Source organism: Arvicola amphibius, chromosome 5 (assembly GCF_903992535.2).
Source record: "Arvicola amphibius chromosome 5, mArvAmp1.2, whole genome shotgun sequence".
Taxonomy (NCBI): Eukaryota; Metazoa; Chordata; class Mammalia; order Rodentia; family Cricetidae; genus Arvicola; species Arvicola amphibius.
This window is the reverse complement of record NC_052051.1, coordinates 36049318-36065714: the sequence shown is the minus strand read 5'-3', so window position 1 is coordinate 36065714 and position 16397 is coordinate 36049318. Positions and strand designations below refer to the sequence as shown.

The 16397-nt window shown below is 41.1% G+C and overlaps 1 pseudogene; it reads right to left on the bottom strand.

Moving 5' to 3' along the window:
- Window positions 1–13876: 13876 nt before the first annotated feature.
- LOC119815178 lies at window positions 13877–16031 on the bottom strand (annotated as a pseudogene).
- Between the last annotated feature and the right edge of the window lie 366 nt (window positions 16032–16397).

The window sequence follows — 16397 nt, the reverse complement described above, 5'->3', positions numbered from 1 at the left end:
GGCAGTGAGAAATCAGAAGGGGACTAACTAGGGGAAGAAAGGAAACCAAGTGGAGGGGAGGAAGGCAGTAAGAAGGGGAGCAGGTGAGGACAAAGCATGACACACGTGTCTGACAATGAGGGATGAAACTCACTGCTTTGTGTGCTCACCAAAAACATTAACAAAAATAAGTTGCAGACATACAACAGAATAAATACATGCATCTGGAAAAAAAATCAAATGCTGAACTGAACTCTACCATGCAAGTGCAAATTCCACAAATGTTAGGAACTTCAATTGGGTTACTTGATAATAAAAGTTTTATTCAGCAAAAAAAAATTAAGCTACAAGAATTGAAAGAGACCAAGAGGACACTACAAGACTATTGTCCAGTATATCATTATTAAATGGTTACATTCAAATGTCATACTTGTTTATTGATCATTTACAATCTGATTGTTTCTGAGTTGGAATGTAATTAAAATGTATCTAGGAAAATAAATGGCGTCTAGTAATAAAAACACAGGAACACACATATGTTTGTCAGTTTTACATATAACTTTTGAAGACTGAGTCTTTAGCCAAGGCAAGACTCCAAGTCATTACTTCCATTATTCGTTTTCCACAGTGCTGCAATGCCATGTCTCTGTTGCCACTCTACCTTTCAATTTTAAATTCATTTTCATTTTGTATTCTGGTCCTTGAGATTGAACCTGGAGCTTTGCACATGCTAGGTAAGCACTTGGGCACTCAGCTGTATCTCCAGCCTTAAATTTTAAATTCTTCTAGGCTTATACATCAGAGGAGTACTGAAATTACCATCATTAAATGGCATGAGATAATCAGAGGAATGCAAGCTAGTATTGAATTCACTAGGATTTTAATTGAGAAGATAATTTTCAATGAATTTTCTAATCTTTTTTTTGACAAATATGTTCATAGAAACACAAACCATATATATAGTTTTCAAATCAAGTCTTTGTAAACCAGACACAGATAATAAGCATGGGATGCTGTCTTTGGTAGGAATAAAAAAGTTCAATTACTGTCATTTAATTTAATACATTGTAAAACTGATCCTTCATATCTAAGCTTGTTGGCACAGGCCTGTGACCAATCTGTTTGGGAGGCTCAGGTGGAGTACTCCAAATTTTAAGGACAATTCGGGAAAATTAGTGAGAACTTGTCTCACATAAAAAGTAAAGAGGAACACAAATATAGCTCAGTGGTAGAATATGTGCCTAGTGTGTATAAGGCCCTGGGTTCAATCCCCAGTATGAAAAACAAAAATGAGAATGAAAAAGAAAACAATACCCTAAGTTTTGTGAAATAAAGCACACATGCATGTGATATGCTCACATTCTAGAGACATAAGATTTTGATATAGAACAATAGAAGTAAAACTATTAAAATTATTTTTTAAATTTTGCTTTGTTTTTAATTGAGCTATACATTTTCCCCACTCCTTTTTCTTCCTCTCCTCTCCATTTCTAACCCCCCCCCCCGCTACCCACACTCCTAATTATTTAGGAGATCATGTCTTTTTTTCCTTCCTAGGCAGATCCATGTATGTCTCTCTTAGGCTCTTCTTTGTTGTCTGGGTTCTCTGGTGTTATGGACTGTTGGCTAGTTATTCTTTGCTTTATGTCTAAAAGCCAGTTATACGTAAGTACATATTATATTTGTCTTTCTGAGTCTTGGTTACCTCACTCAGTATGTTTTTTTCTAGTTCCATCCATGTGCCTGCAAATTTCAAGATGTCTTTATTTTTTTACCACTGAGTAGCACTCCATTGTGTAAATGTACCACATTTTCCTTATCCATTCTTCGGTTGAGGAATGTCTAGGTTGTTTCCAGGTTCTGGCTATTACAAATAATGCTGCTATAAATATAGTTGAACAAATGTCCTCGTGGCATAATTGAACATCCTTTGGGTATATGCCCAAGAGTAGTTATTGCTGGGTCTTGAGGTAGAATGATTCCAAACTTTCTGAGAAATCACCATACTGGTATCCATAGCAGCTGTACAAGTTTGCACTCCCACCAGAAATGGGAAAGTGTTCCCCTTACTCCACATCCTTTCCAGCCTAACTTGTCATCAGTGATTTTTTTAATTTGACTATTCTTACAGGTGTAAGATGGAATCTCTGAGTTGTTTTGATTTTCATTTCTCTGATGGCTAAGGATGCTGGGCATTTCCTTAAGTGTCTTTTGGTTATTTGAGATTCCTTTATTGAGAGTTCTCTGTTTAGGTCTGTATCCCATTTTTTATTGGCTCCTTCATTCTTTTGATGACCAATTTCTTGAGTTCTTTGAGTATTTTGGAGATCAGTCCTCTGTCTGATGTGGGGTTGGTGAAGATCTTTTTCCATCCTGTAGGCTGCCATTTTGTATTATTGACTGTGTTCTTTGCTTTACAGAAGCTTCTCAGTTTCAGGAGGTCCCATTTAATGATGTTGCTCTCAGTGTCTATGCTACTGGAATTATGTTTAGGAAGTGGTCACCTGTGCCAATGCATTCAAAGCTACTTATCACTTCCTTTTCTATGAGGTTCAGAGTGGTTGGTTTTATGTTGAGGTCCTTGATCCATTTGAGTTTTGTGCACGGCGATATCTATTTGTATTCTTCTACATGTCAATATCCAGTTACACCAGCACCATTTGTTGAAGATGCCTTCTTTTTTCCATTTTATAATTTTAGTTTCCTTGTTAAAAATCAGGTGTTCATAGATGTGTGGATTGATATCCTGGTCTTCAGTTTGATTCCATTGGTCCTCCTGTCTGTTTTCATGCAATTACCAAGCTGTTTTCATTACTGTACCTCTGTAGTAGAGTTTGAAGTCAGGGATGGTGATGCCTCCAAAAGTTTCTTTATTATACAGAATTGTTTTGTCTATCCTGGGCTTTCTGTTTGTTCTCCATATGAAGTTGAGTACTGTTCATTTGATATGACCTTCTTCATCTCTTTTGACTAATTTTAGCTTGAAGTCTATTTTGCTAGATAATTAGGATAGCTACACCAGCTTGTTTCTTTCTTTCTTTCTTTCTTTCTTTCTTTCTTTTTTTTTTTTTTTTTTGGTTTTTTGAGACAGGGTTTCCCTGTAGTTTCTAGAGCCTGTCCTGGAACTAGCTCTTGTAGACCAGGCTGGCCTCAAACTCAGAGATCTGCCTGTCTCTGCCTCCTGAGTGCTGGAATTAAAGGCGTGCACCACCACCGCCCGGCTCCAGCTTGTTTCTTAAGTACATTTGATTGGAAAATGTTTTCCCAACCATTTATTCTGAGGTAATGTCTGTCTTTGTAGTTGAGGTGTGTTTCTTGTATGCAACAGAAAGATGGATTCTGTTTTCCTATCCAATCTGTTAGCCTGCATCTTTTTATAGGCCAATTGAGTTCATTGATATTAGGGAATACTAATAACCAGTAATTGCTAGTTCCTGTTATTTTGTTTTATGTTGTTATTGTTGGTGGTGGCATTGGGTGTGTGTTTTTCTTCTTTGCTATTTGATGGTGTGGGTTAATCTATTGTTTGTGTTTTGTGGGTGTAGCTAACTTCCTTATGTTGGAGAAAATTAATTATTTTTGATTGGCACATAGTTATGTATCTATGAGGTGAGATGTTATGTTTGATCCTGGTAGCAAACTCATGATCACATACATGTTCTGTTTATTTTGTGAGATAGACTATATAGGAACATAGGTTATTTGATATACAGCTCCTGGTCAGGCTACCTAAGGAACTGGCAAATTCCTAAAATTTAACCTTTACTTGATGACAAATATATTAATAAACATACTGTTTTAAGTTTTTACACAGTTTAGAAAATTATGTATATTTGGAATGCTCCTTAGATTCAGGGAGTAATATAAATTAAACTAGAATAAATATGTTATAAATGAATTTTTCTCTGTGTCAAGTTTGTGGCTAATGGAAGCCATAAATAGTTTGCAAGTCAAGGTAGTATCATTGTCCCCCACTGGTGTGGGAGGGCCTTCTGTCTATGTGTTGCTATTATTGGTTAATGAATAAAGAAACTGCCTTGGCCTGTTAATAAGGCAGAATTTAGGTAGGCAGGGAAAACTAAGCTGAATGCTTGGAGGAAGAAGGGTGGAGTCAGAGAGAAGCCATGTACCTGCAGGAGACAGACACTGGGAATTTTACTGGGTAAGCCACAGCCTCATGGCGATACACAGATTAATAAAATGGGTTAAATTAATAAGTAAGAGTTAGTTAATAAGAAGCTAGAGCTAATGGGCCAAGGTGTGATTTAATTAATGCAGTTTTTGTGTGATTATTTTGTGTCTAAGCTAGCCGGGCGGTAGGGACAAACAAGTGGCCTCCTCTAACACCCAACTGTGCCTTTAAATCTAAAAGTCCTCATTTCCTGTCATTTTTCATTTGTTAACTATGATAATCAAATGAGATAACCCATGTATTTTGCAGAGTATTTTATATTTGGTGAATAACAAATTCAAGCTTTATGATATCTAATTCTTTGTTTGTTTGTTTTTTGAGACAAGATCTCTTTGTGTAGCTTTGGCTGTCTTGGAACTAGCTAGCTCAGTAGACTAGTCTGGCCTGGAACTCACAGAGATCTGCCTGCCTTTATCTTCTGAGTGCTGAGATGAAAGAGGATTAAAATTATGCAGGAAAAGGGCCTGGATGGGCATCTAATTCTTTAGTGAATTTAAGATGGCGGGAGAGAGAAGCACTGGTTGCTTTTGCAGAGGACCTGAGTTGAGTATCGTGCATCCACATGTGGCTCACAAACATCTATAGTTCCAGTTCCAGGAAATCTACAGGTACTAGGTGTGCATGTGGTGCACAAACATACAAGCAGACAAAGTACTCATAGATATAAAATAAATCTAATTAAAAAATACATGTAAGTTAATAGTTTTAAAAGAGTATGGAAAATAAAGTTTTGTTAGAGACTTTATAGTTTTAGACATTACTGTTTTGCTTATTACTAGTCTCTCAATGACTGCTTTTTTTCTTCAAATTACTTATTCTAATTATAGTTGTGCATTAGAAATGATACACTGTGACTTGATATTATAGTAACAGTAAATGCCAGTAATTTTTAAACTCCATTATTACAGCTAGAGAAAAATGCTAGGAAAAGCAATGTGATTTGCTAGATTCCCATTGTCCTTTCCTGCAAAGTACATGGAATATAATTAGACTTAGTATGACAGATTGTACAGACACAGAGTACAAAGCACAAAGTGTCAGGTGGACCAAATTATGGATATTAAATGGAATAACGTTTATATTATACGCTGGGGCAGAAAATCAAGTTGTCAGTAGCAAGAGTAACACGAAGATTACAGGGCTAACGTCAGTTATCATAGGAAGGATAAGTGTAGCTAAGCGAATGAGTGGAGTGGGTGGAGGTAGAACAGTAGAGCTGAGGGCATTAACTCTTCAGTGACTTAAGTAAACAGAAGCAATCAGACATTATCTGCTGCAGAAGATGGACAACCAGGACACTTGACATTTACTAAGATGTGCTGCAATTTTCCTTGGCTATTTTGATCGACTATTTAGGGAAAACATTCTATTACAAAGAGTACAACACAGCACACTTTTTGAATGGTTGTTTTGTGTCAAGTGAGAAGCCACGGCAATTGCTAGATGCTGGTGGCCCTCTTTCATCACATCTTCCTGCATGGTTTCCAGCATTGCCACAGATTCCCACACTATGGGAAGAATGAAATTGGCCGTGTACAGGAAGAAAATACTAGAATTTTTACTTATATGAGGCTTTAATTAATAAAATTCCATTTTAAAGATATATTTTGTATAACACACAATACTTTAGAACAGCAACATACCATACATATGTGTATATATCTTCAAAAGTTTGATGTGAAGCTAGCCTTGGAAGGGAAATAAAGCATCATTCTCCTCCAGGATAGAATATCTAACTACAATCTATTATATGCCAGATTATGTATTTTGTCTCCAAAATGTGTTGCAAGGCAGTAAAGGAGTAAACAGGAAATAACTTGTGTTCATATTTTACTGATAGGAAAATTACGCTAAGTAAGAATGACCAACCTGTCCAAAAGCCGAGATTCCCACGCAAGTGTGACTCTAGATGCTTCCTTCTTTCTATGCCCTGGTGGCTTCAAGCTATCAAGGGATCCATCCTAGATTGGTTTTTAACTGGGGAGACATTGCAAAGCAGCCCTGCCTTCAGCCTCACAGCCATAGAATGGAATTATGGCTTAACAGTGAGGATTTAAAGGTGTGCCAGTCATTCACCTAACTCCACTTTGTTTCTTATTTTCTTGGCTTCATTTTTTTTCTTTCTGAGTTCCCAGATTTTTTTCCTACATTGACCTTGGATGCCAGGACAACAGTCATTATTAATATATACCTTAAGACAAAGAAATGAAACAACCCCCACAGGAGACCTTGGCACCAACATAGTTGCCCTCAGTAGATCCCAAGACAGTATTCAGAGGTCAGATTAACCAGACCCCTATTTGGCTCCATCAATAGAAACACCCCATCTTGGCCTTTGAAAACAGAGTTCAACCTTCTTATGGGGCCTGTTATTGATATTACTCTCTCCTGTCTTCAACACCACTGCCACCATCTTCCTATATGTGCTGCCTAGCCTGGTCTGTTGGGACTCTCTGGGGCTGGGGCTTGTCCTCTAGCTATCACCAACAAGACCAGTTGAAAGCATTAGTAATGCCACTCCATCAGTCTACAGAGTTACAGGGAGAAACCAATCCTTGATGCTTCAGTTCATCATGATTTGGGTTGTTAGTGCAGCAATTTCAAATTGAAACAATTGTTTTTTCAACTCGGAAGACTCTTGAACTCCCATTTCACAGAAGCTAAGATAGACCAATAAGTGATATCAAAATAAGTCACATAGAACATATTAATGGCATTGACAAAAGGACTTGAGCAACATATGAATATATATGTTTCACATAATATATGAAAGCATTTAGTATAGTTTTTTTTTACAGAGTTCATTTCTCCTGCCTTTTAATTCTTTAATTGGCAGAGGAGACAAACCTGATCAAGACCTCTAGATAGTAATATTTGTTGGATCTCTTCTCAAAATCCCTTCTGAGGATTCATCAAAATGCTGCCTTACTTACTTATTATGCTCCAAGGTTACACACAGTCATCAAATGACTGCTTTGTGATTTGGACCATTACCACTGATTAAGTTTTATCCTGCCTGACCCCTTAGATTAATCTGCATCTGAGACACTCTGACGGCTGCCCCCCTCTCATTGACACCTATATTATCTGGAACAAGTTAGAACAGTTGGTCCCCAGACCCCAGCATCACTTAGGGAGATCTCTGAGAAGTAGGGGGGAGGTGATGAAGGATTAGGAGTTAAACAGATCCTTGATAGACAAACAGTTGGGAAGAGGGACCATGACTACATAAAAATGTTGGTACTCTTCCCTCCGAGATGGTTAGCAACCTTATGGCCAACATGGTTGGCTTCTTCTTCACCTTCCTTACCTGAGACAGAAAGCCTGCCAGCTACAAACAAAAACTTGGAGGACTTTTTCCCCTTTCCTACCAGCAGGACTCTGTTGCTGGTGGACCAGTCGTAAGAGTTCAAAGTCAGATCAGACCATATTTACATAACAGATGTGGGCCAATCAACTATTTTGTCTTTGCTCAAATTGACCAACCCTAAGTTAGGGGAAGAGGACACTTTAAAAACCTAGAAACCTGAGCACTCCAGGAAAGAATGGATTTTTTAAGGCTCTCATATTCTCTACTCTGCTTTGAAGAGGTATTTATCTCTCTCTCTCTCTCTCTCTCTCTCTCTCTCTCTCTGTGTGTGTGTGTGTGTGTTTGTATATATTTCCTCACTATAATAAAAACCTGTTTTCACTAGGAAAAACGATGTCCTGTGAATCAAGCTCTAATATCTGAAAAGCAGAAAGCCCAAGTTATGTGAAAATGAATCAATGGAAAACTTTAGGTTCAAAGGAAGCCATAACAAAGTTTAAGCAAGTCAAGAAGGGGCCCAGGTTCCATCTCCAGCAAGCAGAAGAACATGACAGCTTTAGTGTTGTGGTTTTGAATTTAGGATCAAGAAGGATACAGGAAAGGAGGTTATGAAATCTTCCACTGAGGTTAAAGAAAGCTGCTGAGGTCAGGTGTTTGGCAAGGCAGTCCCTCCATGGAGGCCCAGAGAGGCCAATGCATAAAGCTGTCAAAATGAAGCCTGGGTTGCCTTAGTGAACCCAAGATGGTGGAGGTGCCAGGTATCCTCCAGACAGGGTGTGGAACCAGCCTAAGAGAGATAAGCATGCTGCAGTAAAGCCTGAGGGAGTGGGAGATCTAAGGAGTGCTTTGACACTGGACATGGAGATGCAGAGTTTGGAATTTGCCCTGCTGCAGCTTGGTCTTTCTTTGGTCCAGTATTTCCTCACTGTGCTTCCTTTCATCCCTTTTGGAATGCTAATGTATATTCTGTGCCATTGAATGCCAGTGATCTCTATTGATTTTGATTTTATAGGGATTGCAGTTAAGAATTTGCCTTGAGTCTCAGAAAAGACTTCAGATGTTCAAACAGTTTTGAAGGGCTATGGGGGCTTGTGAAGTGGGACCAAATGCATTTTAATGCATTATGATATGGCCACACAGGCCTTGGGGGACGTGGAGTGGAAAGAGGTGGTTTGAAGGAGAAAGGTCCCATCAGCTCACGTGTTTTCATGCTTAGTCCCCAGTTGGCGAGTTGATTCTGGAAAGCAGAAGAGGTCAAAGAGGTGACCTTGTTGGAGATGAGTCACTGAATGGACTTTGAGGTTTCAAAAGCCCATGCCAGGTCCTGTGTGTGTCTATTTGCCTGCAGATTGGTATGTAAGACTCTCAGCTGCCATTCCAGCGCCATGCCTGTCTGGGTTCCAGCATAGCGATCATGGATTAACCCTCAAAAAGAGTAAGCAAGGCCCCAATTAAATGATTTCTTTTATGAGAAAAGAAAAACACAGGTATAGGAGACTCCGTCCAGAAAGGTGGTAAGGTTGAAGGAGAGGAGGCACAGAGAGGCGTGGAGGCTGAAAGAGATGAGAGACATGCAGTGGCCATTCTAAAACCCGGGGGAAAGTTCTGAGAGCAAATCAGGCTGAATAGAGACATTCAGAAAAATCTAAGTTACAGGAAACAGACTGCTACCTGGTGAGACATCGCGGTGAGAAGAGTACAGATGGCTGCGGGAGAGTCCAGAGAAAACGTCCCCGAGGGGACATTCTGTGGGGATGGGAATTTAGCCTTCTGAGGAAAGTGGAGCATAAATCAACCTTTTTTCATTTTGTGCCTGCGTTCACGATAGCCGCCTCACAGATTTACTCATGATTGATCTGATTTTAATCTAATTTACACGTGCGCTCGGAAAAATTTCCCTTCTACAGATGCACATTCTCTTAAAAACCCATTAAGTCCTTGATGCAGAAAAATGAAATCCCTTGGTTGACCTCCAGCTCCCTTCATTATCAAGTTTAACCCCACATTCATAGCTCTGTCTAAATCCAAATAATCCCCACTTCATTAGTCACTGGTTCTCCCTCCGAAAGTTTTCTCCTTCCATTTATATAATAACATTTTCTATTGAAAATGGACTAGAATTATTGAGATTTTCCCTTAAAGAGCCACGTGCCTATGTCTTTTATGCATTTGACTTGTGAGCCACTTCAATTTGGAAATCGCCAGGAATAGTGTCTAGAAAGGGCATTTCATATCCCCTTAACTGTAGAAACCTGGGCAAGTTTGTTAAACTATCTGAGCCTCAGTTTCCTATCGGCTGAGAACACCCGACTCTCCTTAAAATTCTATACCCACCCCTTATAGTACACTCACAGAATAGAGCAGAATCAAAGTGTAGATAGAAGTGAGTGTTTGCTGAGGGAAAGTATTGAATTTAAGGCAGTAATATAATAACTATCAATTCTCTGCTCCCTTTCCAGTGACCTTTAAAAAACAGCCTGCACTGGAGAGCAAATCCAAGACCGCCTTGTGTAGACTAGGCAAGTGCTCTACCCCTGAGGTCCACATCCAGTGTCCAGAAGACTGGTCTGGACACACACGCGGCATTTAGCATCTGCACAGACAGCGTTTCCCCCCTTAACTTAAAATGAAGAAGCTTTGCTTTGTTAGCAGGAGAAGTGGCAGCAGCCCAGGATTTCACATTTGCTTCAGCTTTTATTCTCCCTGATCACGTTGGCTTCCACCTTCCCCTTCAAACCTTTTGCCTCAGTAATTTACCGCATCTAAAGCTGCAGGCCTTTTCCACAGAAATTTAATCATAAGGAATGACAGCAACAAAAATAACATTAACAGAGGTCTGGTTAATGACCTGTCTTCTCTGTGGACTGCCTTCTCTGTGGCCTAGACTCACTCCTTCCCTGGCAGAATCTTGCAAGACTCCTTGCCCTCTTTCTGTAGGAGGAAGTGTCATCTTCCATCCATCCCTCAAGTAAGGTTCTCCTCAAGACTTAGTTCTCTGACTTTGCTGCTCACAAGGTCAGCGCCCTTTCTCTTTCTCACATCTCTCACAGGATGAAGTGACGCTTCTCTCCAGCCTTCAGTCATGACACACTCTCTAGGTACTCGTGACAATCGTGCACTGGCTGTAGCCTCTATGCCACAGAAGTTGCTCACTCAAGAGGTGGCTCTTTTTGTTCTCTCTTGACAGGAGTGATTTATAATAATGACACCCCACATAACTAGACCAGACTTTGGAGTAATCAGTGACTATGAGAACAGATCTTAAAGAAATTGCTACTGGTAATAAAAGGACTGTGATAATGAAAATGCTAGTATCATAATAAATTTGTTGGAGGATAAATACATTTAATATAGTAACTATAGAATTGATAATGGGCTACTGATGGAGTTATGTAAATTAGTTCAGTAATGTGCAGAGTGTTTCAAAGCAGTCTATAATTTAGTGTTGATATCTGAGAAAGAAGGGTATTTCAGAAAGCTTTTCTCCTCCACTGCTTTCTTCAAGTACAAAAATGACAAAATTTCCATAGAACGAAGTTATTGGGAGAAAAGGCTAACAATGAGTGAACAGTGCTTTTTATTTATTTTGACTGATATGCATTTTAATTTAATAGAAAGGGCTAAATAATTCCCTCTGCACTGCTAAAGACTTTCTTTCCAGTAGATTGATTGCTCACTGTACGTGCCAGTAAAGAATGTAACAGTCAACCTGCAAAAATATTTGGATAATGTATACAACGTGCCTGTCATAGTTCTTAGTTTATAGAAATTGCTTACTGAATGTTAGTTTTATTAATTCTTGCTTAGATGAGAGGTAACTTGGTAGGAATCTAAATTACATGTGGGAAAGTTTGGTGGAGATGTTAACTGATACTTTCCTCCAGATAATTCCTTCTATTTGAATCTTTTTCTCTATTCAGGCTGTGAGTTATTCATTGCTTTAAAAAATGAACCTGATGCAGTAGGAAGATCTCGATGTGGATGTAGGATACATCACACATATCACCAAGGTGACAACAAGTCTTTCTGGGAGCCAGTCCCCGAATGGGAAAAGACTTGCTCAATTAGGAGAGCCTAGTGAGGTGGAGCAGTGGCAGAGAGACGTTTCCATTATGATAGCCTGATATTGAGGTGAAACAGACATTTAATTATTAAAACTTAAGAAAGTCATATGTGTTGTAGATGAGTTTGTAAAGTAGAATTTATGATGGACACCCTAATTATTTAGTTTATTGTACCCTACAAGTCTGGCAGCTTTGTTAATGGCGAGTGTAAACTGTGACTCATACTCTAGGATTGCGGCAAGAGAGCTTCGAAGTGGAGACTTGAAAAGGAGAAACTTTGAAGTTGATAATGTACAATTTCAGTTTTAATGAAAACTGGAAACCCCTAAGCTCTGTGTGTCTGTGTCATCAATGAGAAGTGGCGGAGGTATGATTAGAAGGGAGTTAGAGAGCGTGGTCATACTCCTAGTACCTGTGTTGGAGTACCCCGCACTTAGGGTCACAGTCCACCATGTCTGGACAGCTCTCCGAGCTTGGTGCAAATAGAGGACTCCATTTCCCCAGCAGGGCTTCCTGCTCTTTGCCTGACCTTATTTGGAAGCTGTCCCTGAACCTGGATGCCTGACTTTTCTTATCTTTTAAATTATTTATTTTTATTAATTTTACAGTATTCTTCCTACATGTGTGCCTGTAAGTTAGAAGAGGGTACCAGATCTCATTACAGATGGTTGTGAGCCACCATGTGGTTGCTGGAAATTGAACTCAGTACCTCTGGAAGAGCAGACAGTGCTCTTAACTGCTGAGCCAAATCTCCAGCCCTGCCTGACTTTTCTTAAATGTGATCTTTAACACAGTTTCCTGCAAATGCTTTCCCCTCCCGGCCCATACGATAATTAGGTGTTGTGTTCCAGCAATATGGTAAGACCATGCTGCCAAATGCAAATTAGGTGATGCCCCAGCTTCTGTCCCCGTCCTCTATGTTCCCCTCGCTTTGGAATAAAGCTGAGCTCTAACACTGAAGCAGTCTCCCGGAAGACTATTTCCACCATACACACAGGCAGTACAACGCTGCCTATGCTCCCTTTGTCCTTGTAGCCTGGTGACCAATGGACTATGAGGACGGGGAAGACCCCATACCAAGGATCCATGATCCTGAACTAAATCATTACTTTCCATATTCTTTTCCCCAAGTCATCTTCCCTTCTCAATTTTCTGCTAGCTAGGCAATTGCCACATACTCAAGTTTAAAATCTTTGTTAAAACTTTTTATTTTATCTTTTGTTTTTGACAGGGTCTTACCCTGGCTGGCCTGGAACTGTGTCCCTGAAGTGACACTGAACTTGAGGCAGACTTAGCCCCCGAGTGCTGGGGTGGCAGACGCGAGCCACCAGGTCCAACCTGGATAAAATTTCATTTATTCAATATCAACATTCCCATAGCCAAGACAAACACTATTTTCTCTGAATTGTATGGTTTTGCGCAGAGAGGAGGGAGTTCTGAGAACTAAATGAAATCATGGATGTACGAGAGCTTGATATGGGCTAGGCATTCAGTAATATCGACGGATCCTATTTTTCCAAATCATGTTATTTCCCACGGTATTCTGCTCTCACCAAAGTTGTGTGTCCTACACCTCCACACCCCATCCATTCTTACACTTACTCTGGGAACTTCCTTAAGTTTAGAATGTTTTCCCTTTCTTTTCCTGAAGTGCAAACGCTAGTCATCCTCACAGGACATGTCTGTCCTCTTTCAACATTGGAGCTGGGGGCCCCTTCCATATCATGCTCTTAATACATTGCTGTGAAGCAACTAAATGCATTTATTGTCCTCCCTCCTGAGCTTGATTGACTTAAATTATCCTTCCCATGCACTGCCCCATATTTATGCTGTGTGCCACTCATGGCAGCACCCAACCACATACTGAGTACAATATTATATTTCTTATTTTTCCTTCCCAATTTCACTATTGGACTTTTCATCCACATTGCTCCAACACAAGATTGTCATAATTTTGGGAATGGACTTACTAAGTTTAGGGCACTTTTAAGTTTAAATGTATTCGTGTATGTCTGATTGATTTCTTTTCTTTTTGTGGATGAAGCTTTATACCAAGAAAGGTCAGCTTTGTACATCTATTTACATATACTCTTACATAGGCCCTTTCCAGAACCTTCCCTAATGCCTCCTTTAACACTTATCCTTTGCATAAGTATGATCTTTGAAATCAAATTCTAGGCAAGGTAAGGATGCTGTTATCTGTGAGGCCACATTCACAGTCTCCGTCTCTGTGACTGTCTTCTGAGAGGGGAGATGCCCTTGGGAAGCAGGGGACAAGATAAGTCCAATTCACCTACAGGCTGAAACTCTGGTAGGAGAGTAGAGTTGATGTCAGCTCTGCTCCTCCTCAGGAATCCTGGTGATGTGGCAAGAGATGTGGAAGGGGTGGATCTCATGGGATTTAGGTCCACACTCTCCTGACTCGTAGGTCCCCCTAGAACCCTGTAGTATTGACATGGTCTTCATGCCCATGGCCTCCACTTGACCCTTGCCCTCATCTTGGTACTCTTTGCTCATAACTTCATTCTCAAAGGCTCCAGAGGCCTTGACTGGGACATCCTGCTCCTCTTCCTCCTCCTCTGGGTTCCTGCAGCACTTGCTGCAGCGGCAGCACTTGCAGCCACACATCATGCAGCACACACAACAGCAAACGTAGCAGCGGCAGCAGCAATGTCTCTGGAAGCAAGTGGTGGCCAGGGAGATGATGCTGTCCCAGGGTTTCAGAGAATGCATGCACAAGGGCAGGAAATCCCAGTCCCAGAGCTTCAGACCCAGGATGTAAGGGCAGCGGCACTGCAGCATCCAGACGTACATGATCAGGAGCACCAGCAGAATGATGGGTATGCCCATGCCCACCAACACTGGCCAGCCTGCCAGAGACAGGCCAAATACTGTTAGCGAGGTCAGGAAGAAGAAGAAGAAGAGGTAGAAGACTCAGAACCAGCCCAGAGATGTTGCCTAGGTCTTTGGCCAAATGGATGGGCAGTTGGGTGAATGGGAGTTGGGTACCACAGCAAGATTCCAGAGATGTTGAAGAAGAAAATGGCACAAGGCAATTGGGAAGGAACTACTCAAGGTGCTTCCTGGGTTGGCTAGGGCTGCCAGGATGACAGTGGTGGTGGTGCCAGTGTTGGACCCCAGTGTGAGTGGATATACCCTCTCAATGGTGATCACTCTAGTACGAAGGAGTGGTGTCATGGCAGAAGTGAACACGGAGCTGCTTTGTACAATGAAGGTCTTGCCTGCCCCCACAAGGATGTGCTAAGTAGCCAGTCAACCAGGCAAAGGGAAAGGGGAAATCAGTATTAATGGTCTTCTTGATGACAATGGAAATATATCCTTTGAGCAAAGAGCCCAAGAGCTTGACTATAATAATCAGACAGCAACAGATGACAGCAAGCAGGACGATGCCCGCAGCAAGATCTGGGAGACTGAAATTCATGAAGATGTGCTGGCATTTAGCAATGTTCTCCTTGTAGATTACATTCTGGATGGTCCAAGTCTGTATGACATTGGTCTGGCAATGTGAAGGAGAGGTGTAGTTATCAGGTGAGAGAACGGTGACATTCATCTGAGTCACACTGGTGATAGTTTTGCACCAGATCTTGACCAGGCTCTTGTTCTGGACTGCTGCATCACGCATTGCAATTTGTTGGATGGCTATTTTATCCACCTGGATGATGAGCTTTGTGAAGGGTTCTGTGATGACTTTCAGAAGGTCTGGGGCATCTTCTCCATTCTTGAACTTAAAGGTGTCCACCACTAGGTTTGTCAAGATCTCTAGGTAGTGGATGGCGGCTTCCAAAGGCAAGAGCACCAGCTCAGAGCCAGTTGAGGAAGTCATGGACAGTGGCCCCTGCAAATGCCCTTCTGAACTCATTCCGATCTCCTGCCTGCATAAGTGCCACAACAGTATTGGTGACGGAGGTTCCAATTTGGACCCCATGATGATGGGGATATCAGCCTACACATTCAGCAATAATGAAAAGCAACCATGCTGACAATGATGGACAATGATGCATCATGATGGTCACCAGCACCTCAGTCACTCTCCCAGCCACAGGGTTAGACATGATGCAGTTGTTGCTGAAGAACTGTCCAGCCATTTTCCTTCCAACCGGTTGGAAGGCACTGTTGAGTACATCCAAGGAGCAGATGAACAAGTAGAGAAAGCTCAGGAGAAGAATGAAATTTCCCAATCCCCTGGAAAATGCAGAGAATCTTCCCTTGGTGTCTCCCTCTGACCATTTGATCCCAGTGTCCTGGAGTTCAGGCAGGTCCCAGAGGTCAGTCCCCTCAGTGGGTTCCTCTATTAGGACCACGGTGGAATAGGAGGGTAGCAGTTCAATATTGGTTATAGGAGCCCAATATCATTTTTGCTGGTCTTCTCGTCCTTGACTGCTGTGTTAGACTGTGGACCTGAGGCCCCTTCAGTGAATTTACTGGGATTGGGCTGGGCATTTTCCAACTCGGACCAAGGAGCCATGATCTGGAAGGAGGACAACACAGAACAGCTGAGCTGGGAGCCCGAGCTGGGAACCACTGAAGAGCTGGAAGCCACTGGTGAACTAGGAACCACTGGGAGCTACTCTGTCTGACTGATTTCTAATGACTGCACTAAGAGAAATAATTATTTCTGCTAAAGGTGATGTCAGTGAATTTCCCTGAGTAGTTAAGGATTTGTTTCATTCATTTCTTTACTTTTTATATTTTCGTAGTATTGAGGACTGAATCCAGAATCTTGTGTATTCTACTATTGTATTGAGCTACACCCCCACTATCCAGACCAGTTTTGGAGCAGGTTTAGAAGCTACTGAATCTGTAACCTGTGTTCTTTCACTATCAGGGAGTC